Source organism: Carlito syrichta, unplaced genomic scaffold, assembly GCF_000164805.1.
Source record: "Carlito syrichta isolate Samal-C Ts95f unplaced genomic scaffold, Tarsius_syrichta-2.0.1 Scaffold232137, whole genome shotgun sequence".
NCBI classification, from domain to species: Eukaryota; Metazoa; Chordata; class Mammalia; order Primates; family Tarsiidae; genus Carlito; species Carlito syrichta.
Genome location: NW_007176233.1, coordinates 157237 through 174518, shown reverse-complemented (window position 1 = coordinate 174518; position 17282 = coordinate 157237). Strand labels below are relative to the sequence as shown.

The 17282-nt window shown below is 43.8% G+C and overlaps 1 pseudogene; it reads left to right on the top strand.

The window, feature by feature from the left end:
- LOC103253465 overlaps positions 1 to 17016 on the top strand; it is a 40679-nt pseudogene extending 23663 nt beyond the window's left edge.
- Positions 17017 to 17282: the final 266 nt, after the last annotated feature.

Sequence of the window (17282 nt, the reverse complement as noted above, 5' to 3'; positions counted from 1 at the left end):
ACTTTTCTCCCCATGACCTGGGGCTGTCCCTAAGGGAAACCACAGGTTCTGGGCCCTGGGCAGTAAGTGAGTGCCACACCCATGGGGGAGGAGGCTGGGTAGAAATCAGCTTCAAACTAGACTCCCAGGGTAGATTCTACCCCAGCCTACTAGGGTAGGTGCAAGGAGCCCAAGGTCAGAGGCAGGAATGGCCCATACAACGGGCTTCCTAGGAGCTTCCCCTGTGCCCATGTGATGTTTGTTAGGGCACTCATGTCCTGTTACTACTCAGTGCCTTGCCCATTTCCAAGGGCAGGGATATCTGGTGCTTATTTGTATAGTCCAGTCCTCAGCACCAGGTCTGATCCTCAGAATTGCCCAAGTGATGTTTGTGGATGGAAAGATTCATCCTGGAGATTCTTGACAACTGATCTCATGAGTTGAGTCAAGTCATTAAGTCCTGATCACCATCCTCAACTTCATCTCTTTCTCTTCTCCTCTTCCTCTTCCTCATCAGCAAGAATTGTGAAGGAACTGAGACGTTGCCCTGCTTTCAAGCTAAGAAATAGGCCAGTCACAGTGCCATGGATATGGCAGAAGACACAAGACTCCTAGGTTAGAGACAAAGAACAGTCTCATTCACAGCGATAGCAGCTGCCCAAATATTGGTGTTGTCTTGCCCCACAAGACAATACAAAGAGGACCAGACAAAATCTGCACACCAAAGCTTGGAGACCTTAAGCTTTTTATGCTGGACAGAAAGCATGCTGCCCTTGGCTCTAAAAGGAGGCATTCCCTGTACCTTCTGATGTTGTTCACTATACAAGCATCCTTGACAAGGTAGTCCAGAGCAAAGGCAGATGGTGAGAGACATGCAGAAACAGAGATCTGTAGTATCAATGAAATAAAGCCCCAGAAAATTTGTCTGTTACCATATCCCATAAAAAGAGCTGTCCTAATTATCCTCAAATTTAGCAGGGAAGTTAAAGAGTGTCTCACTTAAGACGTGGGCCAAACAACTCTTAAAAGGGGCTTCCCAAGAAGTTCACTTTGGCAGGTCCCAGGAATTCCCATTTAGACTTGCTGACAAAAAAAAAAAAAACTTTAAGAGCCCTAGAGGGCCACAGATGTAAACTTTGGATAATGTACTAAAGGTTTCATTGCAGAAAAAGGGGCTGGAAAGCACGAAGGCAGACCCTCGCTGCAGTTCTGCAAGACTGCAGGACAAGGTCCTTTCTTTCCAGGGCATGGGGCCTGGGGTCTGGGGCTCTGTTATTTGTACACTGGGCTGTCAGGGGCATCAGAAAGGATAAGAGTGGAGGAGGGGGTAAAGGAGTGCAAATGACACCAGGGGATACACGAGACAGGAGAGAGCTCTGTTCAACCAGAGTGAGTTGTGTTTAATTGAGCAGCTACTGCATGCTGAACTCTGGGCTTTGAGTTTTCCCACACGCCAGGCAGTGAGTCCCACCTGGACCCGGAGAGCCACGTCATCACCAACAAAGCATGCCCTGGTGTCATGCAAGGGCCAGGCCCCAGAGATCAACCCCAGCCCTGTCACCTGTGTTGTGTGGCATCAAGAAAGCAGGGAATCTGCTGAGTATACTTTCCTCATCTTTAAATGGTGGGTGGATCATCTTAGCTCCCAGGGTCCTGGCACTCAGCCAACACTAAACAACATCACTACTGTCACTGTATAATGGGTTCTATTCCTGGGTGTCAAAATGGACTCCAACCCACAGCACCTGCCCAGCCCTCTCCCCTTCTACCACTGTACCACATAACTCAAACTTTGGCTCACTCCAGAGCCAGGTACAGCCTTCCAGGTGAATGGGGTGCTCGAAATGCAGAGGGCGAGCTTGCTCTTAGATCAAACTCACCATGCACCCACTCCAGGAATGATCTTGGATCCTGCATTCATCTTCTCTCTACTGTAGTTTCTTATATGAAAAAAAGTACGCCTGTCCCGAGGACACCCTATGAGTATCTCTGAACCCCAAAGTAAGAGTAAAGAAAAAAGAGAACCTGAATTTGTTCAACAGTCACTGAATGCTTAGCAAACACGTAGTTACATTAATCCTCATAGCCTCCCAGCTGCAGAGGAATTCTCTCCATTTTGCAGAGAATAAAATTGAGGCCAAGAGGTGACCTAGGTCTGGATGGACTCCACATTCATGGTTTCACCACTACTTCTTGCCTGTAGGATATAGAATCACTCCCTGCAGTGCCCTTGTCTGACTAAACAGAGGGCCAGAGGGGAACTGGTGGAGCTCAGTCAATCCAGCCAAGGAAAAGCTGGTCCAAACTGACCAGAGTGCATTGTGTAGGGGCCCAACCTAGGCAACTGGCCAAAATAGAAGCCACAGCTTTGGTCCCAACCCCCAAATTCAAACCCTCTGGAACTCCTGATCCACTGGGCAGCATGCCACACCACTCCAGGTCCCAGGGAGATGCTTCACAGACCCAGGGCATCCTTTGGAACCTGGGGAAAGAAAGGAGGTCAGCTGTTCCCCACCCAGTACCCCAAGGGTGGGGCCAGGCAGGTTGCTGTGGGCAACAGCTGAGCCCTAGTTCCCAACCACAGCAGGGCAGTTGGCAGATGTCCTTCCGGGAGAGACCCTCAGGGTTAACAGCCTTGGACCCTGGAAGGAGCTGGGCTGGAGGCAAGAACCAGAGCTGGTCCAGGGAGAAGACAGAGCCATATGGACTGGGGTGCACTGAGGCAATTGATGCCCATGAGAGGGACCGGGGACACAACTCTCCATGGCTTCCACCCTGCCAGAAGTGTTATTGGCCTTGAGGACAGATGAGGACCAGGACAGTCCAGGTGGGCCATGAGGCCTCTGAGGGGCCGGGATGGCCCAGGCATTGCTGGACCCTCCTGCTGCTGGGCCAGACCACGGTCATCCATGGTCTGCTGCTCCCAATGGCAGCACTGCGGAGCCCAGGCAGCAAGCAGCCGAAACAGCCAAAGGGTCCTATATAGCAGGTAAGGAGCAAGAGGATCAAGGGATGTGGGGGTCCTGTGGCCAGAGCCAGGAGCGAGTGACAAAGGGGAGACCAGTCAGAGAGGTGAGAAGGAAGGTCAACCCTACTGGGGGCCTGGGCAGACACTGACTTTATTTAAAGGGATATATAAAGATTTGCTTTCATTTATTTTTATTTTTTATACCATATTAAAATATTATTTACCTCAGTTCCTGAGTTTTCTAACCCTTATCAAATTTTGCACCAATACTAGTGCCTCACCAGCTTCGCCCTAGGAGCAGGATGTCTGTGGGAGGTGTTGGCCACAGATGGCCATTGTTCACACAGGGTGCCCAGTCCTCTCTCTTCTCTGTGCTAATGTGCTGTCTCTCTTACCCTTGCTGGGCAAGGTCCACTTTCTGGAGTACCAGGCAGTGGGCTCCAACTGATGTTGTAAGGGGGTTTCCTCTGAGGTCCCTCCTGCAACTGTCCCCCTAGAAGCCCAAGCCCACCCAGCGTGCAGGCACCTCCAAGGAAAAGACCTGAGGAAGTCAAGGGGTGCCATGGTGCTGCCCAACCCTGTTATGTGACCCCAGTGATTGGGTGCTAAATGCAGAACCTTCCTCTCAAAGGCTCCAGAAGCCATTATCCATTGTTATTCTCATTGTATGAAGGGAATACAGTCCCAGACAGAGGAGGCAACCTGCCCAAGATCACACAGCACATGAACACAAACAGTTCCAGGTCTATTAGAGGATGCTATGACCGCATCAGCATGCCTTATATTTTAAACAAAATGGTCCAAGAGAAGGGTCAGTCTGCAAGGAGCAAGGGCTTGGTTTGGTCTTCCCCAAGGCTGCCCACTCACTGACTTGTGCATAAACTGGGGGCCTGAACTGAGAGGGCCTATCTGGTCATAGGGACTGACCCATGGTCCATTTTAGGAGTAGTAGATGGGGAGGTATATGTTTCCTCTGTGGGCAGGATGCCCAATACAGACTCACAGATTGAGGGGTGCTGGCTGGGGATAGGGCACCCAACTGAGGCAGCAGCATGCAGAGGAGAGGAGGGTGAAGGGTAGGTGGGGAATTCAGGGGTACTGGAGTGGGTGCCATCAAACCACAAGGGTGTCTGAGTCCAGCTCTTTTCCCATGGTCCAGGAGTAATCATGGAGGGATTTAAGTAGGGGACCATCAGAGGCAAATGTGTACTTTGGAAAACTTGGCTCCAAATAGATCAGGGTGAGAACCAGATTTGACGAGGGAGGCCAAAGTCAGAGAAGGGACAGCAGCTGTGACCAGGGAGGTGGAGAACCTGGACCCAGCCTGCACCCGGGGCACAGGTAGGACACAGGTGAGCACAGCCACCTGGGGCCAGATTCCTGTGAAATGAGTGAAGGAAGTTACAGTGAAGGCTCCGAAGGCTGACCAGGAAGGACCAGCTCTCATGGACTGTCAGTGGAAGACTGACTTTCTGAAAGTTGTATTCAGATTTATAAAAATGTGCATTTCTTTGAATCAAGTATTTCCACTTCTAGAAATTCATCCTAAGAAAGGAAAAATCATCAAAGCTGTAACCAAGCTTTGGGATATTACCTATTTTTAATTGTAACTTTTTAATTTTCTGGTTTTATGAAAATGTTCACAAGAAGAAATATTTTATTTTTGCCTTTTAAAATAATGTTTAATACAAGAGTAATATGTATTTCTTGAGAAAATAAGATTAAACATAGGAATATATAAAGAAAAAAGCAAGTGCTTCCTCTCATCAACTCCCACCTCTTCACCCAAAATCTGTTCTTCAGAAATGGACACAGTCTGGCTGGTCTGTACACTTCCAGACTTTATCCTTTGTTTGTATGTTCCTGAGAACACATAAACACATAGTTGGAATTTTATTTGACAAAAATAGAGTCATATTCTGTGTATTACCAGTTTTTTTAAGGTGACTGAAATGTAAACATGTAAGAATAAATACATGTTTATTTATTTATTTATTTTGAAATGGTGGGGTACAGTTAAGGGTTAAGTATACAAAATTCACTTTGCAGGTATTCTTCTTGATGAGGTGTGTCTCCCTTTCCCTAGACAGATATTGACTACCACTAATCCCACCTCCCTACCCCTCCCTGCCCCCCAATAGTTTCCTGCCACTATCAATTCTTTTCTTATAGTATTACGTAGTAGTTCAATGTGCACTCATGAGTAAGAACATGTGATATTTAGATCTTTGTTTCTGTGAGAAATCACTCAGTATTATAAACTCTAATTCCATCCAAGTAGCTGCAGAATTCATGATCTTGTTCTTTTTTATGTCTGTGTAATATTCCATTGCGTATATGTACCACATTTTTAAAATCCAGTCCTCTTTTGATGGACGGCATGGTTGGTTCCATGATCTTGCTATTGCGAAGAATGCTGTGATAAACATATGTGTGCAGGTATCATTTCATAGAGTGATTTGAGTTATTCAGGGTATATTCCCAGTAGGGAGTTTGCAGGGGCATATGGAAGGTCGATTTTTAGAGCTTTCAGGAATCGCCATGCAGATTTCCACAGAGGCTGTACTAGTTTACACTCCCACCAACAGTGTAGAAGTGTTCCCTTTTCGCCACATTCTCTCCAGCGTCTATTATTTTTTGAGTTATTGATGCTGGCCATTCTGACTGGAGTTAGGTGGTATCTCAGTGCAGTTTTAATATGCATCTCCTTGATGACTAGTGAGGTTGAACATTTCTTCAAGTATCTGTTGACCACTCCTATGTCTTCTTTTGAGAAGTGGCTGTTCAATATCTATTGCTCACTTTGTAATTGGGTTGTTTTTTCCTTTCTTTTCAGCAATTTGAGTTCCTTGCAGATTCTTGATGTTAGACCTTTGTCAGACATGGAGTTGGCAAATACTTTTTCCCAGTCTTTGGGCTGTGTCCCTGCTCTCTTGATGGTTTCTTTGGCTTTGCAGAAGCTTGTAAGTTTATTGAGGTCCCATTTGTCTATCTTATCTCTTATGGCCTGTGTATTTCAGATTTTGAACAGGGATTGGATGCCAGTTCCAACTTCCTTAAGAGTGTGTCCTGCATTTTCTAAAGTTCTTATGGTTTAAGGTTTTATATTTAGGTCTCTTACCCATTTAGAGTTAATTTTTGAGTATGGGGAAAGATAGGGTCTCTGTTTGAATCTTCTGCATGTGGTCGACCAGTTTTCCCAGCACCATTTACTGAATAGGTTCTCCTCTCCCCAGTGGTGGGTGGTGAAGTCTTTGACAAAGGTGAGTTGGTTGAGAAATTGAGGTTTTGCTTCTGGAATACCAATTCTATTCCATTGGTCTATATGCCTGTTCTTGTACCAATATCAAGCTGTTTTGATTATTGTAGCTTTATGGTATAGTTTAAATCTGATAGCATGATACTTCCAGCTTTGTTTTTTTGTTGTTGTTGTTGAGGATTGTTCTTTCTATTTTGGTCGTTTGTGTTTCCATATCAATTCTTGTATTGTGTTTTCTAGATTTCAGAAGAATGTTGTTGGTAATTTGATGGGTATTGCGTTAAATCTGTATATTGCCTTAGGTAAGATGGACATCTTAACAATATTGATTCTTCCAATCAGTGAGTATGGGGAATTTTTCCACTTGTTTGTGTCATTGATTTCTTTGAGCAGTGTTTTGTAGTTTTCATTGCAAAGTTCTTTCACGTCTCTGGTTAGGAAGATGCCAAGGTATTGCATTTTTTTGGTGGCTATTGTGAATGGGATTGTGTTTTTATTTGAGTTTCTGTTTGCTCATTATTGGTGAAAAGAAATGTATTGTCTTTTGCACATTTATCTTATACTCTAAGACTTTACTAAAGTCCTTTATCAGTACATTAGGTTTTTGACAGATTCTCTTGGGTTTTCAAGGAATACAATTATGTCGTCTGCAAAGAGAGATAACTTTCCTATTTGGATACCCTTTCCTCCTTTCCTATTTGGATGCCCAATCACCTTCTCTATTCTGATTGCTCTAGCCTGGACTTCCAATACTATATTGAACAGGAATGGTGAGAGTGAGCATTCATGTCTTGTTCCAGTTTTCAGGGGAAATGGTTTCAATTTTTGGCTGTTTATGAGTATGCTGACTGTGGGTTTCTCGTTGACAGCTTTTACTATTTTGAGGTATGTTCCACATATACCTAGATGTTCGAGGATTTTTATCAAGAAGTTGTGCTGGATTTTATCAAAAGCTCTTCCTGCATCTAATGATGTAATCCTTTAGTTTTTGTTTTGATGTCTCTTGATGTATTTAATTACATTTATGATCTTACAAATGCCAAACCAGGCTTGCATTCCAGGGATGAAGCCTACTTGATCATGATGGATGATTTTTGAGATGTGTTGTTGAATCTGGTTTACTAGGATCTTGCTGAGAACTTTATCATCTATGTTCATCAAATATATTGGCCTGTAGTTCCCTTTCTTTCTTGGGTCTTCACGTGGCTTGGGTATCAATGTGATGTTAGCTTCATGAAATGATTTGAGGAGAGTTCTATCTTTCTCAATCAACTGGAATACTTTCAGTAGGATGGATATCATTTCCTCCTTATATGTCTTATAGAATTCTGCTGGAAAACCATCTGGTCCAGAGCTTTTTTTTTTTTTTTTTTTTGTAGGTAGTTTTCTTATGACATAGTCAATTTCTTTGATTGTTATTGGTCTTTTTAGGGTCTTGATTTCTTCTTGTTTCAACCTAGGTGGGTTGTGTGATGTCAGAAAGTCCTCCATTTCCTTAAGGTTTTCTAGTTTGTTTCCATACATGTGTACATAGTAGTCTCTAATTATCTTTTGTATTTCTTCAGGGTCAGATGTGACTTCACCTTTTGTGTTTCTGATTGTGTTTACTTGGATTTTTTCTCTCTTTTTCTTGGTCAGTCTAGCTAGGGGACCATGGATCTTGTTTCTTCTTTCAAAATACCAGCCTTTTGTTTCATTGATATTTTGTATTATCTTTTTGTCTTCTATGTCCTGGATTTGGGCTTTTATTTTGGTGATCTGGATTCTTCTGTTGAAGTTAGGGTTTTGGTGGTCTTGCTTTTCCTGCTTCCTTATATGACTTGTTAGGCTGTTAATTTGTGATCCTTCCATTTTTTCATGTGCATTTGTAATGATATGAATTCTCCTCTTACTACAGCCTTCATTCTATCCCAGAGATTTTGACAAGATGTTTCTTCATTTTCATTTGTTTCCAGGTATCTTTTAATCTCTGTTTTCATTTCTTCATTGACTCAGGAGTTGTTTAGCATCATGCTGTTTAGTGTACATGTCTTTGTGTGTTTTGGGGGACCTTGTTGGTCTTGATGTTTACTTTTATTCCACTGTGGTCAGAGAAGGTGCATGGCAAAATTTCAGTGTTTTGAAATTTGTTTATGCTTGATTTATGGCCAGGGATATGGTCTATCTTAGAGTACATTTCATGCAGTGATGCGTAGAATGTATATTATGTGGTCGTTGGATGGAGTGTTCTGTAGGTATCAATAATGCCCATCTGGTCAAGAGTTGTATTGAGGATCTGTATCTCGTTCCTATTTTTTTTTTGTCCGACGATCTGTCTAGGGTTGTGAGTTGGATATTAAAATCCCCAGCTATGATAGTGTTAGAGTCTAATATCTTTTTTGAGTTTACCTAGAAGGTGCTTTATGAAACTTGGCGCTCCTATGTTGGGTGCATATATGTTTAGGATGGATATTTCTTGTTGATCGATTGAGCCTCTCTTTTTGAGCTGGAGTCTCACTCTGTCGCCCAGACTGGAGTGCAGTGGCATGCTCCCAGCCTCTGCAGCCTTGACCTGCTGGGCTCTGGCAATCCTTTCACCTCAGCCTCCTAAGTAGCTGGAACTACAGCCACATGCTACCACACCCGGCTGATTTTTGATTTATTGAGAAATGAGGTCTTGCCAAGTTGCCCAGATGGGTCTTGAACCTGCGAGCTCAGGAAATCCACTCACTTCAGCCTCCCAAAGTGCTGGGATTATAGGCAGATCCACCAAGCCCAGCCAGATTGAGCCTTTTATCATTATGTAGTGACCTTCTGTATCCTTTTTAATTTTTATTAGCTTAAAGGGCATTTTGGCTGAGATGAAGATCACAACTCCTCCTTTCTTTTGTGTTCTGTTCACCTGAAATTTGGCTTCCCATCCTTACTTTGAGTCTGTGAGTGTCCTTTCTAGTGAGATGAGTCTCTTGGAGGCAATACCTTGTTGCCTGCTGATATTTTATCCATTTTGCTGTTCTATGTCTTTTCAGTGAAGCATTATTCCATTTACATTCAGGCAAATTACTGAAATGTGAGAGTTGATCCCTATCATGAGGTTCTTATAGAGTTGTTGTTGTTCCTGTTTGTTTGTTGTCTTTCTTTTGGTTTTTGGGTTGGTTCATGTGTGTTTTTAATCTTTTTCCTGTACTCTTGTGAAAAACGTTGTTGTTCTTTTTCTCGTTTCTTCTGTGTTTAATACTTTCTTAAGTGTTTCTTGTTGAGGTGGTCTGGTGGCAGTATAAGTTCTTAGGGATTGGATATTTTGGAAAGACTTTAATTCTCCCTCACTGATGAAGCTTAGCTTGGCTTGATAGGTGATTCTTGGTTGAAATTGTTTGTCTTTGAGAACTTTGAAATAGGGCTCCAAGTTCTTCTAACCTGAAGGGTTTCTGTAGATAAATCTGCTGCTATTCTAATTGGTCTTCCCTGATAGGTAGTCTGACCTTTTTCTCTTGCTGCCTTTAGGATTTTTTCTTTTATACCTACTTTGTTTAGGCGAATTATTATGTCTGGGAGTTGGTCTTCTCATTTGTTGTCTTGCAGGGGTTTTCTGAAACTCTTGTGTTTGAATTTTTGCATCACTGATGAGATGAAGAAAGTTTTCTTGAACATTTTCATGGAATGTTTGTTCCAGGGTCATCTCTGTCTCTCGTTCTGCCTCAGGAAGTCCAATTACTCTTAGGTTCAGTCTCTTGAAGTAATCATTCATGTCTTGAAGATTTCTATCTATCTTCTTAAGCTTCTTTTCTATGTTTTGGACAGTTTGGTTTAGTTCTATATTTTGGTCCTCAAGCTCTGAGATTCTTTCTTCTGCTTGGCTTATTCTACTTTCCATGCTTATCAGTTTGTTATTTACTTCATTCACAGTATTCTTTACTACTGTCATTTCAGTTATAAACTGCTGTCTATTTTCCTCCTGTCTCTTCTCAATTCTTTTTAATCTGTCTATTAATGTCTTGATATCTGGGTTTGAAGTTTGAGACCTGTCATTCTGGGGGCTCTTTATTGTTTGCATTCCAAAGTCTGTTTTCTCATTGACCTTCCAGGGGTCTGTGAGAGATCCATATTCTTCTTTTGGTTTTTCTTCATTTGTGTTGATTTTTCTCTCCCCCTTTCCCTTCTCTTCTTTAATTCTGTTTTTCAGAGATGGTGGGGTTGCTTTTACATGTTTTTGTTCAATTTCCTGACCTTCCTCATGAGAATCCTCTGGCTTTGTTCACCTTTAGGCTGGACTGTGGGTTGGGGGCTGAACTTTTTGCCGTTTTGAGATTTATTTGAGGGGGAAACTGTGATTCAGAATCTATCTGAAGATCCCAGTATCCACTGACAGGTGTATGGGCACCCTGGAACCCACTTCCCATTTCCTTACAATCTGTCCATACAGTGGAGATTTAGGTTTTCTCCCTGAAACAAAAGGAGGTAAAAAAAAAAAAAGGAAAATAATGGAAGAGGGGGGATCAAGAGGAAGTTGGAGAGAGAGGAGTAAGGGGGAAAACAGACTCACATACCAACTAATGAGTGAAAAGAGACACAAGATCAGAAAAGAGTAAAAAACAAACAAGTAAACAAAATTCCCTAAAGCATTCCGGTAATCACACAAAGACAGTCCAATAAAATCAAACCTTTTGATACCTTCTCCAACACAATCAGGCAGTCTAAATCAAGAAGCAAACAAACAGTAAAATAAAAAATCAAAGTAAGGAACCAGACTAGCTCTGGGGTCTTTCCTGAGTGCCTAAAGTCTCCTCAGCTCTGAATTTTAGCCCCTCCCTTTGATTTCATTGCAGGCAGATAGTGTTACTCATAACCTGGGTCAGCTCCCTTGGCTTGCTGCTTGACTGGTCTGCCACACAGAACTGAGTTGTCTGTGTCTGATATGGCATAGAGGAGGGGCTTTTTTCTCCGTTTTGGTACTTAGAAAACAAGGTGGAGGCTGTGTGGAGATGGGCGGGGCAATGCAAATCTCTGCCTGGTTAATGGCTGTGGTGGGCAGCTCCTCTTTCACCGATCCTTTCTTTCCACTCATCCGGGACCCCAGTTGATCAGCTATGATGGGTCATGATGGTGTGTGTCTGGCATTAGGCACTGGGAACCAGCAAGAAAGCTGGGTGCTGCAGTTTGCTGTGCCTTTGGTGACTTGGGGTGAAGGAGGGAGCTGGGAATCTCCTAGAGCTAGAGCCGAGAACCGCAGCATCAGCAACTGTTCAGCACCTGGTAGTAACCACAGCAGCCACAGCAGCAATCCCTTGTGGAGACCATAGGCAGGGGTCCTCAAACTTTTAAAACAGAGGGCCAGTTCACTATCCCTCAGACTGTTGGAGGGGCAGACTATAGTTTAAAAAAAAGGAATTTGTTCTTAGTTTTTTTTTTTTAACTATAGTCCACCCCTCCAATGGTCTGAAGGACAGTGAACTGGCTCCCTGTTTTAAAAGTTTGAGGACCTCTCCAATGGAGGCAGTTTGCTGCATGGAACTGGCTATAGCAGCCACCTCCGTGTAGGCAGCAGCTGCGGGGGCACATGGAACCGCCTTCAGGAGCCACCTTTTGTGGAGATCTTCACAGTTCGACTTGTCCCATTGCCATCTTGCCTCTATTACCAGCTTTTATGCGATCTGCTGCTGACATTTTCTATATTAGTCAATATGTCTCCATCACATTATTATAATGACTTCATAAGCAAAGTTAGAATGAGCCAGGATTTATTTAATCATTCCCCTACTAATGGACATCTAGATGATTTCCTCCAAAAAGTACAAATTATGAGTGATGCTGCTGTGTTTGTGAGTGTATGTGTATGAAGCAAACTCATGTATCTCCACAAGACAGATGTCTACAAGTGGAATTGCTGGATTAGTGGAAACGTATTTCTGAAATTGTATAGGTAACACCCAGTTATGTTTCAAAAGTCTGTCCATTCACTGTGGTGAATGTGTTTGCCAATAATGACATGACATTGATCATGTTTAAAATAAAATAGCCCATCTGATGGACAAAACATGGAATGTATTTGTTGTTTCATTGTCTATCCAGTCATTGGTGACACTTATCATTCTTTCATATTTTTATGGATGGATTTTATTTCCTTTGTGAATTAGCTGGACATTGTGTTGCTTGCTTCTCCATTCAGTTGCTTTCATTTTCTTATATACCTATAACATTCAGGGATATCTTTGGGATACGAACTCCTTGTTTAGTATTTATGTTGTAAATAATGATCTGTTTTATGCCTTTTGTTCATGACGTCTTTCACCATAAAGCTGTTGCTAATTTTTATGAATCAAATTGGTTTAACTTTTTCTCTGTGGTTTCTGTGATCCATGCTATGTATAAGAAAGTAACCTTTATTTCAATATTATAAAATCATTCTTTTATTTTATTCTGGTACTTTCAGTTTTTTGGTGTTTTGTTGCCTTTATTTTTAACTTTATCTGGAGTTTATTTTTTGTATGTAGGAATATAATTTTGTTTTTCAAATAGAAAGCAAATCATCACGTATATGTTGAATATAAATGTAACTTTTAGCAAATACTTAATTACTGATTTATCACATTTTCTCTGTGCTTCTCCTGATCTACTAATCTATCCTACACTTTCCAACTCCAATTTTAATTATTTTAGCTATATAGTATGTTTTGATATCTGGTAGGGAAAGAACCCATCATTATTACTGTTTCTCAAAATATTTGTGTCTATGATATTCTTGCAGTTGGGGTTCAGAATCAGTTCCCTAATTTTTAAAAGGCATGCTTTTAGTGCTGTGCTTGCAATTTCATGGAATATGGGATTAAGTTGAGGAGAACTGATATCTCTATAATGCTTAGCATTCTCGTTCAGTAACATGATATACTCTCTGTTCATTCACTTTTCTTTTATGTCTGTTGATCGAATAGTTTTATATTTTATTCACGTCAATTCTACACTGCTTATGTTGTTCATTTCTAGTGTTTTAAATATAGTTTCATTGAAGTTATAAAATTTTCCTTAGTTTCATATCCTAAAGGGTTACTGCCTTATGTAGCAAGGCAATCTGCTGGATTTTGCATGCTGTTCTTGTATCCAGTCACATTATCTCTTGTACTAGTTCTGTTTCTTCAGCTGATTCTCTTTGGTTGTGTGGTTTTCCTTTTAGTCAACTATTACAGCATTTGCAAATCCCATCTCATTGCATTGTCTAGACTTTGTTGAATATGTTGAAAAATAAAGTGAGCGATGGCAACCTTGTCTTGTTTCTGACTCTTTAAATGTTTGCCTTTACGTGTAAAAGTTGCCATAAGTTTAGAGAGATATTCTTTATAGATTTGAGGAAATTTTCTTAGATAGCTTAATAAAAGGCTCAATGTTTGCCTTAAGTCAGAAACAAGTGCTGAATTTTTGTTATGTTAAATTCTGTTTCAAAGATCTTCCGTGTACATGTTAATACAACCTGCTGCTAAGGTGGAAATTTGCTGGCCCCATCGCAATCCATATTTCCAAATATAAATAAATTATCTTGGGAGATAAAATCTTATTTGGCAAAACATGAGGATTCTTGTCATGGTTAACACTTAGGGTATGACTTGGGTGTTTTTTTTCTTTCTCTATTAAGTATTTTAATGCTGTCATGCGTTGTGGTAGGATATCTAGGACACAGAAGGCAATTCAAGCACTCTGGAATAAACTCAGACCTCTGAATTGAAGAAAAATTGCTGAAGTGAGGACATTACAAATAGCAAGTTCCCAGGGAAATGAGCTTAATTGAGCTGGAGGTGCCTGTATGGCATTCAAGCAGAGGTAGGTTGAGGGGGCACGAGGTATGTAAATTTGGAGGAAAGAAGAGGAGCGATGTCTGAAAACAGTGTACAGTGATGGTCAGAAGCAGAAAGAGTAAAGAGAACACAGGGAGAGCAGGACCCAGGATGGTAGTGTGGGGGTCAGCAACAGCCATGGCCAAGGAAAGCCAAGGAGGAGAGTGGGAAGTTTCAGACACCACGGAAGGAAGAAGGACCAGAAAGAGAAGCCTCTTGCAGAGACTTAAGGGGACTGGAGAGGAGCTGAAGACTTGACTGAGATAATGACTTGTTGGCCTTGACCTTAGAGTTTTCTGGGGAGACAGGGGTGAGATCTAGAGAGGCTCTGACATGTTCCAGAATGCAAAACAGTGCTGGGCGCAGATGGCTGAATGAGTGGATGGATGGATGGATGGATGGGTGAGTGGATGGATGATCATTGGGTTGACTGGTAGATAAACAGAAAAACAATTAGATAGATGAATTGATGGATGGGTACTTGGTAGCTGTTGGATGGATGGATGGATGGATGGATGGATAGATGGATGGATGGATGGATGGATGGACGGATGATATATGGGTATACAGATAGATAAATAGCAGATGGATGGACAAATGGATGTATGAAAGGATGAAAAGAGTGGTCTGAGAGATCAAAAAAGGCTTCATGAACAAGGTAGGACTGAACTGGGTCTCCATGGAAAGAAATGAAAGCAGACGTTTCTCTACTTGAGTCAGGAATGGTCCAGTGTCCTTCGTCCAGGGAGGATGTCAACCTGGATGGACCATGGACACCTGTGGGGATAGAAGACTCAGAGGCCCTTAAAATGAGGCCAGGAGAGTTATGACAGGTCCAAGCCAGCTCAGGATTCCCTTTGCCACACTACATAGCCATACAAGCGAATGTCACTCAGGGACTTGCTAGACATCTGCTGTTCCCAGAGCCACTGTCAGCACTGACAGCCTTGGAGAAAGGACAGGAATACTCACTAGGGTGTCTCCAAGGCCATAGGTGGCACCTGCTTCAGACAGAAGACAGGCACAGCAATGCCTCTAGGGGGCTGACCATCAACCTACCCTGGATCTAGCTTGAAGCTCCACCCGCTGCATCCCTGTATCTGTCACACTCAGCAGGTTCCTGCTCCGGCCCAACCCCCAGGGGGCAGGGCCCAGGTGCTGGTCCCGCAGGTTTTAGTCTTAGCCTCAGTCACAGTGCTATATCTTCGGTGACAGGACCAGGATCACTGTCCTAAGTAAGTGGTTCTCACAAACTTCCCCTACCTGTCCCACCATCCTGTCTCCAGAAAGTCCATTTCTCTCTCTCTCTCTCTGGGGCTTTCCCTCTACCCTTTCAGACTTAAGCTTTGACCTCTTACCTTTCTCTGTGGGGTTTGGGGGAGGTGGGCTGGTCTCAGGGTCACCAGTAAGAAGGGCTCCAATAGTAGGAGCAGCCACTTTCAGGTTCCAACTGCTGGATGTGGCCTGGTCCAGGGCCTGGGCTGGGTTTGATCATGGACAGGGACTCTTAACTCTCTTCAAGAGCAGCTGCCTGGGTAGATACCAGTGGTTGACTCTGTGAGGGTCACTGTGGTAGCATTAGAGACAGTCTCAAGGGTCTGGACCAAGAGATAGATGCCCACTCTAACTGGTAGGGCCACACAGGGCATGGGGCATAGGACACAAGGATACAGGGGTCACTCCAAAGGGAGACCAGTGGAAGGAGCAGAGAAGGCTCTGGGTTCTGGGTCTAGACTACAGTTCTCTGGTTTCTGCTGGGCCGTGAGGACATGTGAACACAGAAGAACAGTCCAGGCTGAGCAAGATGACCAGAATCCACCCTTCCCAGGATGGTCAGAAAGGAGCAGGTCCCGCAGGGCTGAGACTCCTCTGGCCCCGGAGTCCCTTCTCCCCTGGGACCTGGTGTCTCCCTGTCCCCAGGATGGCCTCTCACCTTTCTGAAAGAGCAGAATCAGGAGATGATAAAATGAAAGTGTGTGGGGGTACAGGGCTAGGAGCTGCAGGGGTGGCATCGAGGCTGCTGTGCCTCAGAATCTGGAGGTGTAGCCCAAGGACACAGCTGAGGAGAAGCATCCTGTGGTCAGGCTGGTGGGAACAAGGGAGATGTCAGAGTCTTGAAGGAATCCCTGGTGTTTGTCTGGGTAGAGCCCAACCCTCATGGAGGAACTGAGTGGGCCAAGTTGTGACAGAGCCTGATTCTTGAGGGGATAGGAAGCTCCAGGCCCCCAGGCACTGGGCACAGGCCCACAGCCTCCCCACCCATCACCAGGACTGTCCTACAGGCTGGGTGGGAATCCCCACTTCACAGAGAAGGCTCCAGGCACTGAATAATTAAGTGTTAGAGGGTCTGGGCCTGGAGGATCTAGAGGTCAAGCCAAATTCTAAATTTAAACCCCAGAGACAAGGGAAGAGGAAGCACAGTACACTGGGTACATCCGGAGAAACTGAGGATGCGGAGGTGAGGGCTGGGCCAGGTTGCTTGGGAGAGGTGACTAGGATAGGCTTCTGAGGAGGTGCTGGACTATCTTCTCTCCAGAGAGCTTGAGTGGGAATAGGGAAAAAGAGGAGGGGAGGAGAGTCCCTGAGTGGACCAGATGGTCACGCTATAAGCAATCACTTCAGACAGGGAGGGGTACTTCCCAACACCCCAGACTCTCATTCTGCTGTCTCACACCACCTACCCCACCCCACAGGTCAGCCAAAGGCTGCCCCCACAGTCACTCTGTTCCCTTCCTCTGAGGAACTCCAAGCCAACAAGACCACACTGGCGTGTCTCATGAGCGACTTCTATCCTGCCTCTGTGATGGTGACCTGGAAAGCAGATGGCTCCCCTGTCACTCCAGGGGTGGAGAGCACCCAGCCCTCCAAACAGAGCAACAACAAGTATGTGGCCAGCAGCTACCTGACCTTGACACTCGAACAGTGGAGATTTGGAGGAAACTACAGCTGCCATGGTGCATGAAGGGAGCACCATAGAAAAGACAGTGGCCCCTGTCCAGTGTTCTTAGGCACCAGCCCACCCCTCAACCTTAGGGGCCTGGAGCCTGGGATCCCAGAGTATGGGTCTCCTCCACCCAAGTCATCCAAACCTTCTCCCTGAATCCAATAAATGCTTAAAAAATATCCATATTTCAATCAGAAATCTGAAACAATCTCATTTTTTAATCCCATATATAATCACTAGCCTCTTTTGGGTTCTCAGTGTGGGATGTAGGGAAACTTCTAGCACCCAGTGGGAAAGTAGCCCCGGGTAGGGATTCTCAGTCTCCCTGGG